This window comes from Myxine glutinosa, chromosome 11 (genome assembly GCF_964187855.1).
Source record: "Myxine glutinosa chromosome 11, kmMyxGlut1.1, whole genome shotgun sequence".
NCBI classification, from domain to species: Eukaryota; Metazoa; Chordata; class Myxini; order Myxiniformes; family Myxinidae; genus Myxine; species Myxine glutinosa.
The window spans coordinates 119200756-119221866 of record NC_136271.1 but is presented as its reverse complement, the minus strand read 5'-3'; the positions used below and the strand labels follow the sequence as shown (position 1 = coordinate 119221866).

General features: G+C 45.5%; 1 protein-coding gene and 1 long non-coding RNA gene across 2 annotated transcripts in view; one reads left to right on the top strand and one right to left on the bottom strand.

The window, feature by feature from the left end:
• LOC137436928 (neurexin-1) overlaps positions 1–21111 on the top strand; it is a 1559617-nt gene that overhangs the window by 1486680 nt on the left and 51826 nt on the right. The window lies entirely within an intron of this gene.
• LOC144894345 (uncharacterized) overlaps positions 4344–21111 on the bottom strand; it is a 46571-nt gene continuing 29803 nt past the window's right edge. The window contains exon 3 of the long non-coding RNA XR_013625041.1: positions 4344–5360. This is a non-coding gene — a long non-coding RNA (uncharacterized LOC144894345). The remainder of the gene's footprint in view (positions 5361–21111) is intronic.

Genomic DNA, 21111 nt, shown 5'->3' with positions numbered 1-21111 from the left:
GTGGTGGTGGGTGGTCGAGCGGGGGGAACTGTGGACGGGGGGCGGCCTCGCCGCGGAGGAAGGGCCAACCGTGGTGGTCGGTCGACGTCCATGTGCACCGGTTTGAGGCGGTCCACAGAAATCCGGTCCGGCCGGCCGCCGAAGTCGACGATGAAAGACTTGTCGCCCCGTCGCAGGACCCGGAAGGGCCCGTCGTACGGCGGCCGGAGTGGCCCCCGGTGCGCGTCATGACGCACAAAGACATACTCCGCTGTGCGAAGCGCCGGGGGGACGTAGGACTGGGGGCCACCGTGGCGGGACGTCGGCACGGGGGCAAATCGTCGGGCAGCCTCCTGGAGGTCCGAGCGCTGGCGAGCGGCGGACCAGGAACTGGTAGCGTCGGGCACGAATTCGCCCGGGACGCGGAGCGGCTGGCCGTAGACGAGCTCGGCGGCGGACGCCTGGAGGTCTTCCTTGGGGGCCGTGCGAAGGCCCAAAAGGACCCACGGCAGCCGGTCGGCCCAACCGTCGTCCTGAAGGCCGGCCATGAGTGCGGCCTTCATGGAGCGGTGAAACCGCTCGCACAACCCGTTGGCTTGGGGGTGGTAGGCCGTGGTGCGGTGCAGCGTGACCCCCAACGAACGGGCAACCGCCCCCCAAAGCTCAGACGTGAACTGTGGGCCGGGGTCGGACGAGATGTCTGCTGGTGCGCCGAAGCGCGTGACCCAGGTGGCGATGAACGCCTGCGCCACATCGGCGGTGGTGGTGGAGGCGAGGGGCACAGCCTCCGGCCACCTGGTGGTCCTGTCCACCATGGTAAGCAGGTGGGTGAACCCCCGCGAGGGGGGCAGGGGACCCACCAGGTCCACGTGGACGTGGTCGAAACGCCGTTCAGGCACGGCGAAAGGTGCCAGCGGGGCCTGGGTGTGGCGGTGGACCTTGACCCGCTGGCAGGCCGTGCAGGCGTTGGCCCAGTCGCGGATGTTTCGTCGAAGGCCGTGCCAGACGAAACGCGCCGACACCAGCTTCTGAGAAGCTTTCCGGCCCGGGTGAGAAAGGCCGTGGATGGAGGCGAAGATGCGGCGCTGCCAGGAAACGGGCACGATGGGGCGAGGCTGGCCCTGGGAGACGTCGCAGAGCAGGACGGTGCCTGCGAAGGGAATGTCGGCCAGGCGGAGGCCCGTGTCCGTCGCACGGAGTGCCTGCACCGAGGCGTCGGTGGTCTGGTCGGCCGCCATGAGCGCGAAGTCCACGCCGAGGTGGACCGCGTTCGCGCTGGCCCGAGAAAGACAGTCGGCCACGGCGTTGTCTTTGCCGGCGACGTGCCGGATGTCCGTGGTGAACTCCGACACGGCGGAGAGGTGGCGCTGCTGGCGGGCCGACCACGGCTCCGTGACCTTAGCCATTGCGTAGACCAATGGCTTGTGGTCGACGAAAGCCGTGAACGGGCGGCCCTCCAGGAGGTGTCGGAAATGGCGAAAGGCCAGGAATAGCCCGAGCAGCTCGCGGTCGAACGTGCTGTAGTTTAACTCATTCGGCCGGAGTTGCCGGCTGAAAAAAGCGAGTGGCTGCCAAACCCCGTCCACCCATTGCTCATGGACGGCGCCCACCGCGTAGTTGGAGGCGTCCGTAGTGAGGGCGATGGGCGCGTTGAGCACCGGGTGAGCCAGCAGCGTTGCGTCAGCGAGGGCCCGTTTGGCGCTGGCGAAGGCCGCGTCCATGGCCGCGGAACAAACAATGTCATGCTTGGCCGGCTTGCCCCGGAGGGCCTCGTAAAGGGGCCGCATGAGCTGAGCAGCGCGGGGCACGAATCGGTGATAAAAATCCACCATGCCGAGGAACTCTTGGAGGGCCTTGATGGAACGGGGACGCGGGAACGTGGTGATGGCCTCGACCTTGGTCGGCAGCGGCACGGCCCCGGTCTTGGTGATGCGGTGGCCCAAAAAGTCAACGGTCGTCGCGCCGAAGTGGCATTTCACCGGGTTGACAATTAAGCCGTGCTCGCTGAGGCGACCGAACAGTGTTCGGAGGTGGAGGAGGTGCTCGGCGCGGGACGTGCTGGCGACGAGGATATCGTCCAGATAGACGAAAAGAAACGGCAGGTCGCGCAGCACGCCGTCCATCAAGCGCTGGAACACCTGGGCCGCGTTCTTGAGGCCAAACGGCATCCGCAAAAATTCGAACAGGCCGAACGGCGTGATGACGGCCGTCTTCGGGACGTCGGCCGCCCGGACAGGTACCTGGTGGTAGCCCCGTATCAGGTCAATTTTCGAAAAGATGACCCGTCCCGCCAAACGGGCGGAAAAGTCCTGAATATGCGGGATCGGGTACCTGTCGGGGGTGGTAGCGTCGTTGAGACGGCGGTAGTCGCCACACGGGCGCCATCCACCCCCCGGCTTTGGCACGATGTGCAGTGGCGAGGCCCACGCGCTATCGGAGCGCCGCACGATGCCGAGGTGCTCCAACGCGTCGAACTCGGCCTTCGCCATGGCGAGCTTGGCCGGGTCGAGGCGGCGGGCCCTGGCGTAGACCGGCGGGCCCGTAGTGGGTATGTGGTGCTCGATCCCGTGCCGCACCGCGACGGCCGAAAACGTCGGCCGCGTGAGGCCCGGGAATTCCGCGAGCAGGCGAGCGAACTCGTTCGCTGCCGGGAGGGCGCACGCCAGTTCGGTCGGCGCGGAGCTGCTCATCGTGCACGCCAGGGAGCTGAAGGTCTCGGCGTTGACAAGGCGACGACGTTTGACGTCGACCAGCAGCCCGTGCGCGCAGAGGAAGTCGGCGCCCAGCAAAGCCATGGGGACGCAGGCGGTCACAAAAGTCCATTGAAAACGCTGGCTGCCGAAGCAGAGGGTGACGACGCGTGGGCCGAAAGTGCGTATGGCCGAGCCATTAGCAGCGACCAAAGAGGGGCCGCAAACGGCGTCCCGCCTGTCCTGCTCGGAGGCGGGTATGACGCTCAGTTGGGCGCCGGTGTCACACAGGAAACACCGCCCAGACGCTTTGTCCCGAATAAACAGCAAGTTGCCCGAGTGGCCGGCGCTCATGGCTGGGAATGAACGCCGGCCCGGCCGTTTCCCGACCTGCCGAAAGTGCACGGGGGCCGGCACGTCCGAGCCTTGTGTCCGAACCTGGCGTGGTAATAACACCACGCCCGGTCAGGTGGAGGCCCCGTCCGTCGTGTCGGAAGCGGGCGGTGCGGCGTGGCGGCCGCCAGTTGCACCGGCAGTTCGGCCTCCAACCGCGCAGGGTGCTCGGGCGTCGCCTCGGACGGCGGCGGGCTCCAGGTAACCGCGCCGATGTGCTGGCCCGCCGAGGAGATCTTATCGGCTTCCCTGGCGAGGGCACGGGAATCCGTGATCAACGTGCCAGCCAGGGCGAGGCGTACCGGGTGAGGCAGCTGGCGAAGGAACAGCTCGCGGAACAGAAAATCCGGAGAGTGCTCACCGAGCAACGAGAGCATATAGTCCATGCGCTCTGACGGGCGCGTGTCGCCGAGCTCGGGCAGAGCGAGCAGGCGCCGTGCGCGTGCTGCCGGTGAGAGGGCGAAAGCGTCGAGGAGTGTCTTCAGCGCGTCGTATTTGTCAGCAGCCGGCGGGTGCTCGAGGAGGCTCAAGGCGCGGGGCGCGGGCCGCGATGGCGGAACCGAGCGCCGCCACAACATGGTGGAAGCGGGTGTCGTCCGCGGTGATGCCTCGCAGGGCGAACTGAGAGTCTGCCTGAGCGAACCAAACAGCCGCGTGAGCCTCCCAGAAGGTAGGCAGTTTAAGCGTCACTGCCGTATCCATGTCGGTAGGTCACCAATGAAGGAACTGCGCTCCAACGCGAGTCGAAAGAATTGACGTGACCAAAGACGGAATTCGTCCGAGTTGCTTTATTGAAACAAAACAGCTCAGGTATTCTGACAAGCCCGTTTATCGGGCAGCAATATATATACACATTTATGTCGGGAAGTTTGCCCGGCAAAAGCTATACCGGGCATGCCCGGGTGTCAAGGGCGAGCCTTGGAAAGGCGAGTCTGGACCTGCCCGGGCGTGTTTGGCTGCGGCCTGGCAAGTCGAGGCTGGGCGTGCCCGGGCGCTCTGGGCGAGCCCTGAAAAGGCGATAGCGGGCATGCCCGGACGCTCTGGGCGAGCCCTGGAAAGGCGAGAGCGGGCATGCCCGGGAAAGACGAGACCGGGCGTACCCGGGAGGTTCGGGCGTGCCCGGGAACAGTGAGTCCGGGCATGCCCGGGAGAGGCGCGTCTGGCCGTGTTCTGGCCGGTGCAAGGCGATTGTGTGCATCCAGCGGTAACCGCTACAACCTCATAATTGTTTGTATGGCATGGGATTCGGCAGTGAGTAACAACCTTTACCTGAGTATCACCCTGTGATCTCAATCAGTAATCGGCATGTACTACTTCCTGAGCAAATTGTTTGCAATTTATTAGAAGCCGTTGATGCAACATCTTTGTATCTCACAGTGTCCACAAAGAATGTATGCTCATTTAAGGCTCCCTCGGGGGCAAAGAGAGAATACTTTAATCAGTTTCGCTGCTTTTAATAAATAAAAAAGAAGCAACTTTGGTGTTTCAAATCAAATTTTAACAAAACGAATATCAAACACTGGAAGTCATGTCGATGCATTTGGGATTCCCATGGAAAATGCGTTGTGTTAATCATGCTTTATCTGTTGAATGCCACACAAGTATGTTAATCGAGCTTCTGTGATTCACATTGACAAATCACCTTAGTGGATGGCTGGCTCTAATGGCCCTCTCATGTATGTATGTGACCAATGTACGAGGGGCATTAGCCTTTTTTTGTACAAAAGTCTAGGCTCGTTTAAGAGCTAACACATTACACACAAAACACACGCACGGACACATAAAACATGTAAGAAAGGGAGCGGGAGACAAGATGGGGAGAGAAAGGGAAGGACACAAGTACAGCAGCAGAGAACAGGGACATCGGGAGATCTGGGGGAGGGAGAGGGCTTGGGGGGAGGAGGAGGGGATGGGGTGGGAGAGGTATAAAACACATGGACACTGCTAGAACTTTCAGGAAAACAGTCGGGATTTCAAAAAAAGTGGATCTGGGGTGAATTAACGGGGGTAGAAGAGGTCAAGGTTTTGGATGGGGGAAGATAAGAGATGGTGGTGATTGGCACTCTGACTGTGACTGCGCTGCCCTGATGAATCCGGGCAGCGGGGAAGAATGGGGAAGATTTGGCCCACGACTTGCGGTCCCCGGCAACAACTGTGAAGAGGCGTCCCCGATAGTCGTGGTCTGTGTATGCTTTCCAGCAGCTGCCATCGTTACCCCGTGTGTGCCAGAGACATCATGTGTGCTGACGACAAGTACCAGGATGATTGTTGGTCGTTTGATGCATGGCGCCTGGTTTCCTGAGGAGGTTCAAGGCCAAAATCTCATTACGAAGCTGAAACGATAGTGTACACTCATAGTAAGTAAAAACACCACCATTCAGGTTATGGTGAAACTCTGGGTCATATTATCTTGTAGTAAAACTAGTAGTAGTTGTTGTTGATGAAGAAGGGCTTAAAGAGGATGCCATTGTTAAAGTGCAGTTCCATAAAATAAATGAATAGTTCATTCAATGTAGAATGCATCTGTGCCATGTGTTGTCACTTCCCCAGCAACAATGCGTGAAGATAACACTCTGAATGAGAGATCGTCGCTCTGGCCACGTACACGTGCTGGCAATAGGCCAGCAAGATGATAATCTCATGAAAATAAATAAAACAAGATGATAATCTAATTCCACCTGGTTTTATTTTTCAATCCTCTCCACTTTGAATTCCCTAACAGAGGCAATTAAAAACACAATTTCCGTTCAGTTCATCTTTTTCAATTATGAACAAACTGTGCACCACATAGCTGTCACTATTTACCTGAAATGATTGCATTTACTGTATTTCATTCTCCTTCATGATGTGACACACCGGTTAAATTGATTCACAAAACTCTCCTCTATTAAGATATCTCCTCCTCCTCTTCCTCCCTCTCCTCCTTCTCCCCCTACTCCACCAACCCTCCTTCTCTTCCTCCTCCATTCCCCCCTTCTCATCCTCTTCCTACTCTATTCCCCCTTTCCTCCTTCTCCCTCTACTTCACTCCCCACTTCTCATCCTCTTCCTCCTCCACTCCGCACTTCCCATAATCTTCCTCCTCCACTCCGCACTTCCCATAATCTTCCTCCTCCACTCCCCACTTCTCATCCTCTTCCTCCTCCACTCCCCACTTCCCATAATCTTCCTCCTCCACTCCCCACTTCTCATCCTCCTCTTCCACTCCCCACTTCTCATCCTCTTCCTACTCCACTCCCCCCTTCTCCTCCTCCTGAAATAACTTGATACAAGACATACTTCTCAATTGAAATGAAACTCTAAGTTGAAATATTATTTCTCACCTTTGGAAAACCCATGAAAACCCGATACACTGAAGTCAAGAAATACCTTGCAAATCCAAGAGATGACCTTAAAAATCATTTATATTGCTCAGTGAATTTGAAATTCCATTAGTTCGTGTGTTACAAGCCAAACATTCATATCCATAAGGAGCATGTGAAGTATGACAGCAAGTAGTCCATTCTCCCTCCATTGTGATATCCCAAGCTGTTGACAAACCTGTCATTGTGAATGAACATCACCCAGCCAGGCAAGTCCCATAACGCTCCGCTGCAGTGATGCGCTGTCAGTCTCATTGTGCTGTTTACAAATGCAGCAGCTTAGACACATGTCTGTACGAGCAACAACTGTGTGTGTTGTTTAATCGATGATTAATTTGTTGATATATTAACTTTTTTTAATGAGACTACAGAGTTGGAGAATTGGTGACAATTTGTATTCATTTAACAGATATTTTTATTTAACACACAACACAAGTAAATCTCAAACCTTTTTCAGGATATATGAGACATATACACAAAGAATTAAGTTAAGCACCCCCCCCGTTTTTGTACAACCTCGCACATTACAAGTTTGTTGTCGTCAAAACAGTGTAATATACCCATGATATTGCTATATTTTCTGGAGAAGTGATATTATGGTCACATAAAAACATAACAATCATGCCGTTTTCAATATTTTATTCTGAATAATTTATGGTGAAATTTTTTGGGAATTTTAGGCATATTTTCACCTCAATTTAAGTATGGAGCTATAGGTCCATCACGGACAGTGTGGATGACGTTTATGTTTTCTAACGTACAGTCATTGTTCTGAGAAGACCTCTAGCGATCTTTGCGTCAATAACGTGTGTAGGACCCACGTGATCGGATCACTGACTCAACCCTACGTCTCATAGACCCTGTAAGCCGTCGTATGCGTTGCTGTGGCAGGTTGTTCCATTCCCGATGTAATGCACGTTCCAATTCATCCAGATTGGCTATTGGAGGGACCATCTTCGCAATTTGTCGTCCCAACATGTCCCGAACGTGCTCGAGGGGGTTCAACCTGCCACAGCAACGCATACGACGGCTTACAGGGTCTATGAGACGTAGGGTTGAGTCAGTGATCCGATCACGTGGGTCCTACACACGTTATTGACGCAAAGATCGCTAGAGGTCTTCTCAGAACAATGACTGTACGTTAGAAAACATAAACGTCATCCACACTGTCCGTGATGGACCTATAGCTCCATACTTAAATTGAGGTGAAAATATGCCTAAAATTCCCAAAAAATTTCACCTTAAATTATTCAGAATAAAATATTGAAAACGGCATGATTGTTATGTTTTTATGTGACCATAATATCACTTCTCCAGAAAATATGGCAATATCATGGGTATATTACACTGTTTTGACGACAACAAACTTGTAATGTGCGAGGTTGTAAAAAAACGGGGGGGGGTGCTTAACTTAATTCTTTGTGTATATATTAACGGCTGTAGCGCTTTCTCTTGCGATAGATACTTTTGGATATTTTGTGTTCAAAACATTGCAGATTAAGCAACTGTTTCAACTTTTCCTGCTAAGAACAGCATGCTCTCCATTGCTTATATTAATAATTGCACTCATAAGTAGACAAGCAAGCATGCAGATGTCTTTGTTATTCTTATTCACCCATTGTATAACACTTTAAAGCATTAATCTTTTTAAGCATGAAGTTAATAGCGTAAAGCTTTATAGCGTAAAGTAAATTAATAAATTATAAAATATAAATAAAATATAAAATATAAATTAAGCGTAAAGTTATAATATAGTGTAAAATAAATTAACAAATCATAAAATATAAATAAAATATAAAATATAAATTAAGCATGAAGTTATAATATAGCGTAAAGTAAATTTATAAATTATAAAATATAAATAAAATATAAAATATAAATTAAGCATGAAGTTATAATATTGCGTAAAGTAAATTAATAAATTTATAAAATATAAATAAAATATAAAATATAAATTAAGTGTAAAGTTATAAGATAGCAAAATGTAAATTAATAACCTATAAAATATAAATAAAATATGAAATATAAATTAAATGTAAAGTTATATTATAGCGTAAAGTAAATTATAAAATATAAATAAAATATAAAATATAAATTAAGCGTAGAGTTATAATATAGCATAAAGTAAATTACTAAATTATAAAATATAAATAAAATATAAAATATAAATTAAGCGTGAAGTTATAATATAGCGTAAAGTAAATTGATAAATTATAAAATATAAATAAAATATAAAATATAAATTAAGCATAAAGTTATAATATCATGTAAAGTAAATTAATAAATTATAAAATATAAATAAAATATAAAATATAAATTAAGCGTAAAGTTATAATATAGCGTAAAGTAAATTAATAAATTATAAAATATAAATAAAATATAAATTAAGCGTGAAGTTATAATATAGCGTAAAGTAAATTAATAAATTATAAAATATAAATAAAATATAAAATATAAATTAAGCATAAAGTTATAATATCATGTAAAGTAAATTAATAAATTATAAAATATAAATAAAATATAAAATAAGTGTAAAGTTATAAGATAGCATAAAGTAAATGAACAAATTATAAAATATAAATAAAATATAAAATATAAATAAAGCATAAAGTTATAATATAGCATAAAGTAAATTATAAAATATAAATAAAATGTAAAATATAAATTAATCATAGAGCTATAATATAGCGTAAAGTAATTTAATAAATTATAAAATATAAATAAAATATAATATATAAATTAAGCATAAAGTTATAATATAGTGTAAAGTAAATTATAAAAATTACTAAAATATAAAATATAAATTAAGCATAAAGTTATAATATAGCGTAAAGTAAATTAATAGATAATAAAATATAAATAAAATATGAAATATAAATTAAGCGTAAAGTTATAAACTATTACAGTGCATGGAAGCCTCACGATTGAAGAAACCACAATAAGTGAGGTTGATCATACATAATTTGTTGGGTTAATTATAGATAAGCAGCTCACTTGGAAAAATCATATTGAAAAGGTCAATAAATGCATCCGGCAAAAAGTTGGTATTTTTATGGATTGCGAAACCTTGTCCCAAGACGCATTTTGATTTTAATTTATAAGGCATTTATACAGCCACATATTACATATGGAATAGACGTGTGGGGTAGCACCAAGGAAACGAATTTGAAATGTATAATGTTAACTCAGAAGATGGCTTTGCGTACTGTTATATTTAGTACAATTATGTCACAGACAAAGCCTTTGTTTAAAGAATTGAATTTGTTGAATGTGTTTCAATTGCACAGACTGTCTGTTGTAGCTTTATGTATGATTTGATAAATAACACACTTCTACATTTAATTGTTCAATGTTGTTTTTTAATACAACATAATATCATACCAGACAAAAGGAAAGTGACAAACTGTATGTACCAAAATGTCGCACATCTCTTGGGAAATTTTCTATATCATACACAGGTACTAATTTTTGGAATGAATTACCGTTAGATATGAGAAAGAAAACCTCGAAACACTGCTTCCGTAAAACTCTTACAACGTATTTAATGCGAGATTAACTGTATGTTAATAATTCAAAACCGATTAAAATGTTTAAATGTAAAGGTACCAGACCTGATTATTATCTTATGCTATTTTCTGGTTCCTATTATCCAATCATTTTTTACTTTATTTTTTCTTTACTTTTTTAATGACATTGTAGTCAAAGTGTTGTTGATTTTGATGTGGATACTAATAAAATTAAGTAAAGCTATGATATAGCACAGGTTAGTGCAGATAATTGTCCCCCGTCGCACAGCGTAGCGAAAGGGGGACAATGGCTTTCCCCTCCGTCCGTGCGTGCGTGCGTGTTTGCGTGCGGGTGTGCGTGTTTGCGTGCGGGTGTGCGTGCGTGCGTGCATAAGCGAAGGACCGCATTCGAATTTGGTGTGTGGGTGCAACCCACGTCAAAATCCAAGATGGCCGCCGCCATGTATGTCTGATGCCATGTATGTCTTAACCTTGTGAGATGAATATCTTGAAAAATAAGCAAAGTACCAACTTCTAATCTGGTGTGTGGGTGTATCTCGGCATAAGGAAGAACGCTATTGAAAATTGGGTCGCCACGTCAAAATCCAAGATGGCTGCCGCCATGTATGTCTGAACCTTGTGAGATGAATATCTTGAAAAATAAGCGAAGTACCAACTTCTAATTTGGTGTGTGGGTGTAACTCGGCATAAGGAAGAACGCTATTGAAAATTGGGTCGCCACGTCAAATTCCAAGATGGCCGCCGCCATGTATGTCTGATGCCATGTATGTCTTAACCTTGTGAGATGAATATCTTGAAAAATAAGCAAAGTACCAACTTCTAATTTGGTGTGTGGTTGTATCTCAGCATAAGGAAGAACGCTCTTAAAAATTGGGTCGCCACGTCAAAATCCAAGATGGCCGCCGCCATGTATGTCTGAACCTTGTGAGATGAATATCTTGAAAAATAAGCGAAGTACCAACTTCTAATTTGGTGTGCAGGTGTATCTCGGCATAAGGAAGAAAGCTATTGAAAATTGGGTCGCCACGTCAAAATCCAAGATGGCCGCCGCCATGTATGTCTGATGCCATGTATGTCTTAACCTTGTGAGATGAATATCTTGAAAAATACGTGAGGTACCAACTTCTATTCTGGTGTGTGGGTGTATCTAAGCATACGGAAGAACGCTATTGAAAATTTGGTGGCCACGTCAAAATCCAAGATGGCCGCCGCCATGTATGTCTGAACCTTGTGAGCGAAATATCATATCATAGCATGTTTTCTGCGTCTTCCACTTTGTCAACTCACATCACTTCACCGACGGGGGACCTAGGCGTAACGCTTGTTTACATTTAAAACCATCCTGACAAATCTCACACTCTCACTGCTAGATTGCTATTGAGCGGCAGAGAGTGGAGTTTTTTGGTGATTAATGTTAGCTCTTACACGAGCCTCGATCTTGCATACAAAAAAAGAAAGAAAAAAAAAAGAAATTCTCATGGAAGAATTAACATTGTGCATTATGAAAAAGAGCTATTCATGACAGTTACAAGAGCAACGATGAAAGTTGATTGATGATGATGATAATCCTCATCATCATGACCATTTTCACTCAGCTTAAGTTACATTTGCTCACAGAAACTTAATCTCCCTGTTTTCTCTTTAAAAAATATTTCTCCTGATTTTCTGGACTTCTGGTACACTTAAAAACACTGTCATTTGACAAGAATCTTGATTAACGATCTCTTTGGTGCATACTTCCTGTCTTCACTCAATGTCACTTTTATGTCTGCATTTGATGCAATGCTACAGATGAGATGTGGTTGTTCATTTTCCCACCAATGGCAGCGTAAGCCAACCAGAATGGTCAATTAAGGCCAATCTTTGTCACAATATGTGCTATTTTATTCTTCGTAAATGTGTAGCAATATTAACATATAAGAAAACAAGCAAAGATGGCTATTTCTGTGTGTAAAAACAAAAACAGCAAACGAGGCAAGAAAGTATAGTTTGCAAATGGAACACATTGTGGCCGCAAGTGTTTCTGGGAATTGCTGAGATCAAACAGGGACCAGAGTTTATGTTTTGTAGGCCGTAAATGTGCATTTAACTGTAAACAGCATGCTCAATCCCTTGGGTTTCACACATTATTTCCCGGTGATCTTCCTCATTTCGCCAACTTAGCAATTTGAGCCTTTGTGCTCAGATTGCATTTTCATATGCAGAACAGATTCATCACAAAATTTAACCATTAATTTTGTCTAACCTGAGGCTGGTTTTAACCGCAAATTATCTGCATTAACTTGTGCTATATTATAACTTTATGCTTAGATTGTATTTTCATATGCAGAACAGATTTATCATAAAAAGTATCCATTAATTTTGTGTAATGTTAGGGGTTTTTTTTATATATATATATTTTTTTGTACACAAGATCGAGGCTCTTGTAAGAGCTAACATTAATCACAAAAAGACAAACTGACACATAAAACATAAGATAAAGGGAGCGGAAGACAAGATGGGGAGAGAGAGGGAAGTACACAAGTACAACATTAGAGAACAGGGATATCGGGAGATGTGTGGGAGGGAGAGGGCTTGGGGGGAGGAGGCATTTGGGAGAGGAAAAATCTAATTTCCAGTCTCCCCCATCCAAACATGGACACGACTAGGACTTCCAGGAAAGAAGTCGGTATTTAAAAAAAGTGGATCTGAGATGGATTAAACGGGGGTAGAAAAGATCAAGGTTTTGGATGGGGGAAGATAAGAGATGGTGGTGAACAGCTGTTTTAAAGAACTGGAGGGAAGAGTGGGATTGAAGAGAGTGAGGGAGATTGTTTCAGAGGCGGGAGAAAAGAGGAATGAAAGAGTGAAGGTGAATAGAGAGTCTTGATTTTGGCAGTTTAACCATAAGATGGTTGCTAGCAGATCTTGTGTGACCTGCAGGAATATTTGGGGGACAGAGCACTGACAAAGCTGGGGGAGAAAGGCCGAAGAGGAGTCGATAGAAGACAGAAAGACCACCAACCTGCCTGTGGTGAGTGAGTGAAAGGCCCTCGGAGTTAGCTTCATCGAGAGAGATTCCAATGATTCTGAAAGCTTTGGTTTCAACAGCGTGAAGCCGAGCTAGGTGTGAGGCAGGAGCACCGGCCCAGAGGGGAGAACAGTATTCCATTGAGCTGCGGATGAAAGCCTTGCATGTGTTGAGGAGCTCAGGTGTGCCAAGGAAGGACTTTGCACGACAGAGGATGACCAGTCGGCGACTGGTTTTGGAGGCCCACTTGGAAATGTGGTTTTCCCAGGAAAGATCATGGCAGATAGTGAGACCCAAAAGCTTAAGTGACAGAACTACTTGGAGAGGATTGTTCAGAAAGTGGATGGGAGCCTTGTCCAGTCCGTCTTTTCGGAGAGACATAGTAGGAGTGTGAGATTTGTCTGGATTGCCTATTTGCCTGGTTCCACTTTTTTGCCCAGTCTGTGATTTTGTCCAGGTCTGCAGAGAGTGAGGAGGCTGCAGACTGCCGATCTGAGGGATGAGGAATGGAGCGGCAGAGAGTGGAGTCATCAGCAAAGAGATAGAGAGGATTTTCAAGAGAATCGGAGAGATCATTGATGAAGACCAGAAAAAGCACAGGGCCCAGAACACTGCCTTGGGGAACTCCAGCCTGAACAGGAAGAGGAGATGAGAGAAACCCATTCAGGGCCACATGTTGACTATGACTAGAGAGGAAGTCCGCCAGCCAAGTGTGGAGATTTCCATGGATACCAAAGGAGGAGAGTTTGGTGAGCAGAGCGGGGTGCCAGACCGTATTGAAGGCATGTGATGTGTCAAGGGAGACAGCTCTGATTTCCTGTTTGGCATTGAGGACCTCCATCCATTGTTGAGACAGCAGAAGCAGCATGTCCAGTGTCGAGTGACCTGGTCTGAAACCAAATTGATGATCAGAGATCAAGCCATTGGAGAAGAGGAAAGATTTCATATCCGAAGCAATGATGGATTCCATGACTTTGCTGATAATTGGGAGAAGGCTGATTGGTCTGTAGTTGCTGGGATCTGTTTTTGCACCTTTTTTGTGCAAAGCGGTGATGTTGGCTGATTTCCAAGCAGATGGCAGATGACCTTGAGCAAAAGAGAGGGTGAAGAGAACAGAGAGAGGGAGTGAAAGAGCGGAAGAACAGGATTTTAGGACCCGTGGGCTGATGGCGTCAGGTCCAGTTGCAGAATCAGAGTCGAGGGTTGACAGAAACTTTTCCACCTTGTCAGGAGGAAAGGACACAGAGTCCAGGAGCAGCTGGGTACGACTGGGTACGGTGGGTACAGAGAGGGATGGGTTTGGGACACAAGATTTCGAGGCAAACACAGAGTTGAGGCATTCAACTTTTTCACGTGCGGAGTCAGCTGTGTAGCCGTTTGAGGTAAGGGAGGGGATGGAGGGGGAACAAACACCAGAAACACATTTGAACAGATGCCACCAGGATTTGGAAGAGGGAGACAGATAAGAGAGTTCGGTCTTGACAACAAATATTGTAGGCACCTGAAACACACCATAGGTGAGTTCAATTCCAAAGTAAAGGAGAATCACCTGCTTGAAATCTAATGATTTCTAACAACTTCTAAAAGGTGCCAATAATATTGTTCGGGCCATTTTAGGATTTCTGTGTGGAATAAGCTAAGATTTTGTAATTTTTTCAGCTTATTTTGTTTTGCTCCACTGCAAAGCAAAGAAATACATTTGTGGATACCGAAATATTTTTTACTTTCAACAATTTTCTGGAACAAATGGTGCATCATTTGAAAAAAGTGCAAGGGTGCCAATATTTTTGGCCACGACTGTACCTTTAAGGCCGAATTTACGAAAGGCGTTTAAGAGTTAGACGTAGTCGCGTATTAACCTTGCAACTGTTACACTTGCAACTATATTAAAACCTAATCACATGCGTTTAAATAACAAAGAAGCTTTTACACCTCGGTGAGGGCATGTTTAAGAGTGTATTTAACACCTTGAAACAAGCATAAGGCAAAAATGGTATTATAACTGCAGTTGTACTCTTATATACTTGCTGACAGTTTAAGTTAACTTTAGAATCACTATAGAGGTATGGAAGGAGCAAGGAGTGGCAAAACGTCACCAGATCTGCATACATAATAAATAGATAGGCACGAATTAATTTTATACTGTGTATACAACCCAAACATAAAGCATGATATATGTTTCAATAACCATCATCGATCACTCTCAGACCATTCCGGAGGCAAGAATGGTCCGATATGGAGGTGAATTTCATCCAGATTACCCAGAATGGCATACATGTGTCATGTGTGTAGCTATAGCTCGGATACAGAGATTGTACACATTCACAGATTGGCTTTTCCATGATCAATGGTTGGAGGAATGGATAATCTCGAAAGAAGGATGGATGAGTGGAAGGAGGGATGGATGTGCTGAAGGAGGGATGGATAATCTGAAAGGAGGGATGGATAATCTAAAAGGAGGGATGGATGATCTCTCGAAGGAATCATTTTGTTGGCTGCTGAATCTAATCCAAGATGACCTGGATCAACCTACAATGAGGAACAATGCGCTGAATCCCCTCCAACAATATTGTCCATGTGCTTTGATTCTTTGCAAGTGCATCATTTCAATTGGATGTTGGTGATATGGGCGGAGTTTCACAGGCTAATCGGTTGTTAATCTCCCATCGTAAATTGCGATTTAAACGGGTAATTAGCTGTGTGCGTACAAATATGTTTTTTGTCAGCGTTTAAGGGCTGGACGTGTGTGTTAGCAAGACTCTCACGAAACGCCTTTCATAAATGTGGCCCTTATTGGTTTGTAATCAGGTGCATGAGATGCTTGGAATATTATCTGAAATGCTTTCAGTACTCTCTTTGTTTCCATGTACGTGTCATAAATAAAGATGCTCTGCTAGATGTTAAATTGCCCTCTTTAAAAAAACCTGTAAAAAAAACCAAAAAAACTTTGTTTCACAGGTAGTCGAAGGAAATTTGAGATTTATTCATCATCATGAGCATCATCATGATCAGCGATATTGATCTTTCTAGGGTCATTGGCCCGATGATGATCATTTTCATGGATGGGTTTCACAAGATACATTTAAACAGATTTGCACATGTTTTAAAATCTACATTTATGCAGTATCTGAGCCTGGTGTTGGCTTGGCGGTTAGGGTGCCGGCTTGGGATCCTAGGACCCTGGGTTCGTAATCCCGATCAATCGCTGAATTAACGCCAGGGGGGTTGACTCAGCCCGTCATCCTTCCGAGGTCTGCAAATTGAGGACCAGTTCACTGGTAATCCCTGTGTGTCGCAAGAGGCGACTAACAGGGTTGGCGGCAGGAAGGGCTTTTGGCCATAAAATATTGCTCCAAAAAGGGGACCAAAAAACGTACCAAACCTGTAGGACCAAAACGGACCAAAGGGGACCAAGGTGCCCGAAAAAGGCCAACCCCTGCTCTGCAGGGAAAAATGGCCTCTAAAAGGTGGTTTCGTTTTATTTATGCAGTATCTCAGCTATTTGAAAAACTAAAATGCACTTTTAAAATCTACTCCTGAGACGCGTTAAGCTGGCAGTGCCCTTGGCTCGAGATCAGCCGCCTCGTGTCCGCAAGTCTCGAGCAGTTCCTCGAGCGTCTCCCATGCGGTGACGATGGAACAAATTCACAACCATATTATTAAGAATATCCCAACATGATCACACGTTGCCCTTTTTACAAAGTCCCTACAGGGATGCTTGGTGAGATTGAATCTGTGTTGCAAGCAAATTGAGATCAGCAAAATCTCAAGCTGCAGTGTTTACAAAGCCTTATCCATCCCCACATGTCTTTACCCCTCATTTTTGTACTTTATTCTTTTCCCCTTTTTATGTGGTATGCATAGTCGAGGCTCATGGAAGAGCTAGTATTAGTAAAATGAATGGATCAGGATGCAAAAGAACAAAAGGAACAATAGAGAGTTGGAGTGGAAACAAACAGCAGAGTTGAAGGCCATGAAAAAGAGGCAGAGCTGGATAAACATTGAGAGTGGGATGGAATGAGGGCTAGGAGAGGATGCATTGGGTGAACAAGATGGATGCAGATGGAATCTCTCAGGAGGGAAAACTGGGAATTTGGAAGGAGAAGGGATCGGGGAGATGAGGGGTCATATCGACCGTAGAAAACATCGTGTTTTTGGATGGTGGTGAACAGCTGTCTTGAAGACCTGGAGGGAAGAATGAGATTGAAGAGGATGTGGGGGTTGCGTCCACAGGCAGGAAAAAAGAGGAACAAATGAATGGATGTGAGCAGTGATCCTGGATTTCGGCAGTTTCATCAGAAGGGAGTTGATGGTGGACCATGTGTGCCCTGCAGACACCAGTGTGGGGGGAACAAAGCATCGAAAGAGCAGAGGTTGCGAGACCAGAAAGGAGTCTGTAACGACCTGTCTGAGATAGGTCCGTAGATTCAGCTTCATCGCGGGAGATTCCAATCATCTTAAAGGCCTTGGGGTCCACGGCATCAATCTGAGCAAGACATGAGGCAGGGGAGCCAGGCCAGAGGGGAGAGCTGCCGATCAACTCCCTTCTGAGCTGCAGATGAAGGCCTTGTAGGTGGATAGGAGTTAAGGTGTGCCAAGGAAGGACTTTGTACGATGGAGGATGACCAGTAGGAGACATGGCTTTGTGAGCCAACTTTGATACGTGGTTTGCCCAAGAGAGATCATGGCAAATGGTGAGTCCCAGGTGTTTGAATGAGTAAACTTCCTCAAGACGAATGTTCAGAAGGTATATGGGGAGAGAGGTTGCCAGACGGTCCTTTTGGAGGGAGATGCCATAGGCAGGGAGTTTAGAGAGAAATGCGGGATGACAGGCAGTATCAAAAGCACAAGATATGTCTAGAGCCACAACTCTGATCTCATTTCTAACATTGACGCCTCCATCCATTGTTGGGTGAATAGAAGCAGCATGTCCAGGGTGGAGTGACCTGGTCTGAAAACAAATTGGTGATCTGAGATGAGGTTGTTGGAGAAAAGGAAGGATTGAATATCAATTGGGATGATGGATTCCATGACTGTGTCAACTGTGATGATGGATTGGTAAGGTAAGATCCACATTGAGACCTCTTGGCACCATCTAGTATAGCACGCTAGTTTTTCATTCTGGGTAGCTACTCTCATTTTTGGGCCTTCATTTTCAGATGTTCCCTGAAGGAATAGAATTTTCATCATAATCACCAGGTGTCATTTTCGACTAATAAGACCTAAGTAGGCCTATTGCAAGTTGTTTGATTTTTACTTGAAGAAATCTGGGGCCAACATTGGATCTGTATATTATGTCATCTCCGTGTTGAGCGAATGAGATATGAAGGAAAAAGATGAGAACATAAAGGAAAGGTGGAAAATTGGATGGGTGTTCGGAGGTGATGATGGTCGTGAGGGAGTGTGACGGGCATCGGTGTTGGGTGGGGAGAAGGAATGAGAAGGTATGAAGGAACAAACGATTGACAAAGACACGGTGGGTGGGTGATACTCTCATTACACCTTTGTGTTCATATTAGATTTAGTTTTGTTGCCTTTTTTGTCTTTTTTCCTGGAAATCATTAGATGGCTGCTGAGAGTGTTGAGATATTCCTCTAGTCTTGCGTAACTAAAAAATGACCTCACGAAGGACCATGAAAGACTGCCCCTGTCGAGTCACCTGGCAAAGCTTCCTGGCTGGCAGTATCATATTTTAGTAGTGTTGCCCTTCCCTAACCTCCATAATTCAAACACCGCAGCATCAAATGGCCATTTAGCATCTTGGCACTCAGGTGACACCATCTCCCTGCCTTGCTGCCAAAACGTTTCCTCTCAAACCTGCCTGCTTCTCTGCTTCCTGCTCGTCTTGTTTCGCTTGTCTAACCGTCACCACTAAAGCATTGTTCATCGCTCACAGGAGACGTTTCTTCCCAGCGCTTGCCCTCTGAAGCTCTCTACATCTATCTTGTAATGCTCTCTGCTTATGGTTCAGACTCTCTAGCCTTTCCTGCATAACACAGGATGCTGGTTTACGTATTCATCATCATCATTTATGCCACATGGCAGTCGTCATGTCATGACTAATGTATTGTAGCTCAGAGCATTGCAGTAGCAGAATGGCAATGCCAGATATAAGAGGTGATATATCTCAATGTATGGGAAGGTTATCTGTTTGAACACAGATGTCACGTGGCCACTTGATGAAAGGAAACATGAGGATCCAAACAGGACCCACCATCATGGAAAAAAATTTTATTTCCACAAATGAGCTGCTCGCTTCATCAATAACATGGACACTGGTCAGACACCTAGTTCTTCGAATTGCCATTGGTGTGCTCAGGTAGTTACCCTGCACTCGCGAAGCAAAAAGTAGGGTTAGGCATTCGGTTGCATACGTGTAGCATATGTACGTACGTGTATGTCTGCATTTTTAAAATTCATTTTCTCGGCAACCGTTGGTCCGATTGACGAAATTTTACCATAGGAGGTCATCCGCCTGTAGAATTTCTATACTCATAATTATGACGTCATAGGTCATGTGGTATGGATGCCAACAGCTTAATGGAAAAATTGAAACATGATACGTTGTCAAGTACTCCCCATGTGGAATAAAATATGTTAATGATGTCATTGGTACCGTAAGTATGACGTCATAATTCGGCAAGCACAACGCTTGATTCGATCAATATGATTTTTTTTTTATCTTCAACTGTTCGTCTGATGGACACGAAATTTTCACCATAGGAGCGCTTCCTCCTGTAGAATATTTTAATAATTATGACGACATAGGTCACGTGGTACAAGCGCCATCTTTGAAAACCGAAAAAAGTTGCACCTTTATATCTCCAAAACTGCTCCATGGGAAAAAATTGAAACCTGGCTCATTGTTTAAGAACTCCAAATGAGGAATAAGTGTTGTTAACGATGACGTCATTGCTGCCTTAATTATGATATCATAATTCGACAGGGACAACGCTTAGTCTGATCAGTTTAAGATTTATTGAGTGTGATCTACGCAACAATTATATTGGAGAATAAAAATTTATGATGTAATCACATGGTCTGGCAGCCATATTGGATCAAAGAAAAAAAACTTTCAAAAACAGAAGAGTTGGCTCAAATGAAGTTGACTGCGCAGGGTAAGTATTCTGAGCATGCTATCAAAGTGAAACAATATCTTCACTCAACCCAATCTCGATCACTTCTCTTCCACCGGGATGTTTGATGGGCTTCTTCTCATGTTTAGTGGGATAACACCACTAAGTGGTTGGCAGGAAAGAAGGGGTGGGTGGCAGGAATTCTCCCAAAAACATTGAGTGCAGAAGGGTTGGTTGGTAAGAAAGTGCTGGAATGAACCCCCTGCCCTAACTCTGACTCTTCTTGTTTTATCATGGCTCCTCTAGTCCCTCGCAACCCCTCTTTCCTCCCCTTTTCTTTTTTTTCTCTCTCCCACCCCCTTTCTCTTTCCCTTCCCTCTCTCTCTCCCCACTCTTTTTCTCCCCTCCCTATCTCTCCCCTCACTCTCTCTTGCTTCCACTCTCCCTCCCATCCTCTATCTCCCCTCCACTCTTTTTCTCCCCTCCCTATCTCTGCCCTCTCCCCTCCCTTCCTCTTTTTCTTTCTCTTTCTCTCTCTCTCTCTCTCTCTCTCTCTCTCTCTCCATCTCTCCATCTCTCCATCTCTCCATCTCTCCTCCTCTCTCCACCCTCTCCCCATCCACCTCTCTCTCCTTCCCCACTCTTTCCTCCCTCCTCTCCCTCTCTCTACCTTTCTCCCATGCCATTTACTCTCTCTTTACCATTCTCCCATTCATTTGTTTTATTACCCTGTTTGTGATCGTTTTATTTTTCCAGCTCTCTTGCCTTCACAATGTCTTTTGCTTTGTTGGGGTTAAGTTATTTTCCAAAAGGTTTCATATTGACCATTTTACCCGACTGTCTTAGGCTCTAAGCCATCTCAGGCAAAAGCAGTAAGCAAGGTTGTAAGACCTGGCACTCTGGCCTTTGATTCAAAGTGTATTTGCATTGTTTAGACAAGCGTCACCCTGTACTTTGCACTTTCTCCTTTTTCAATATAAAAGCTATTTCTCGGACCAGGTCTGGTGTTAACGTGAAAATCTGCGACCATTTGGCACTCACACTTTTGGTGATGGTTTATACTTATATTAACGT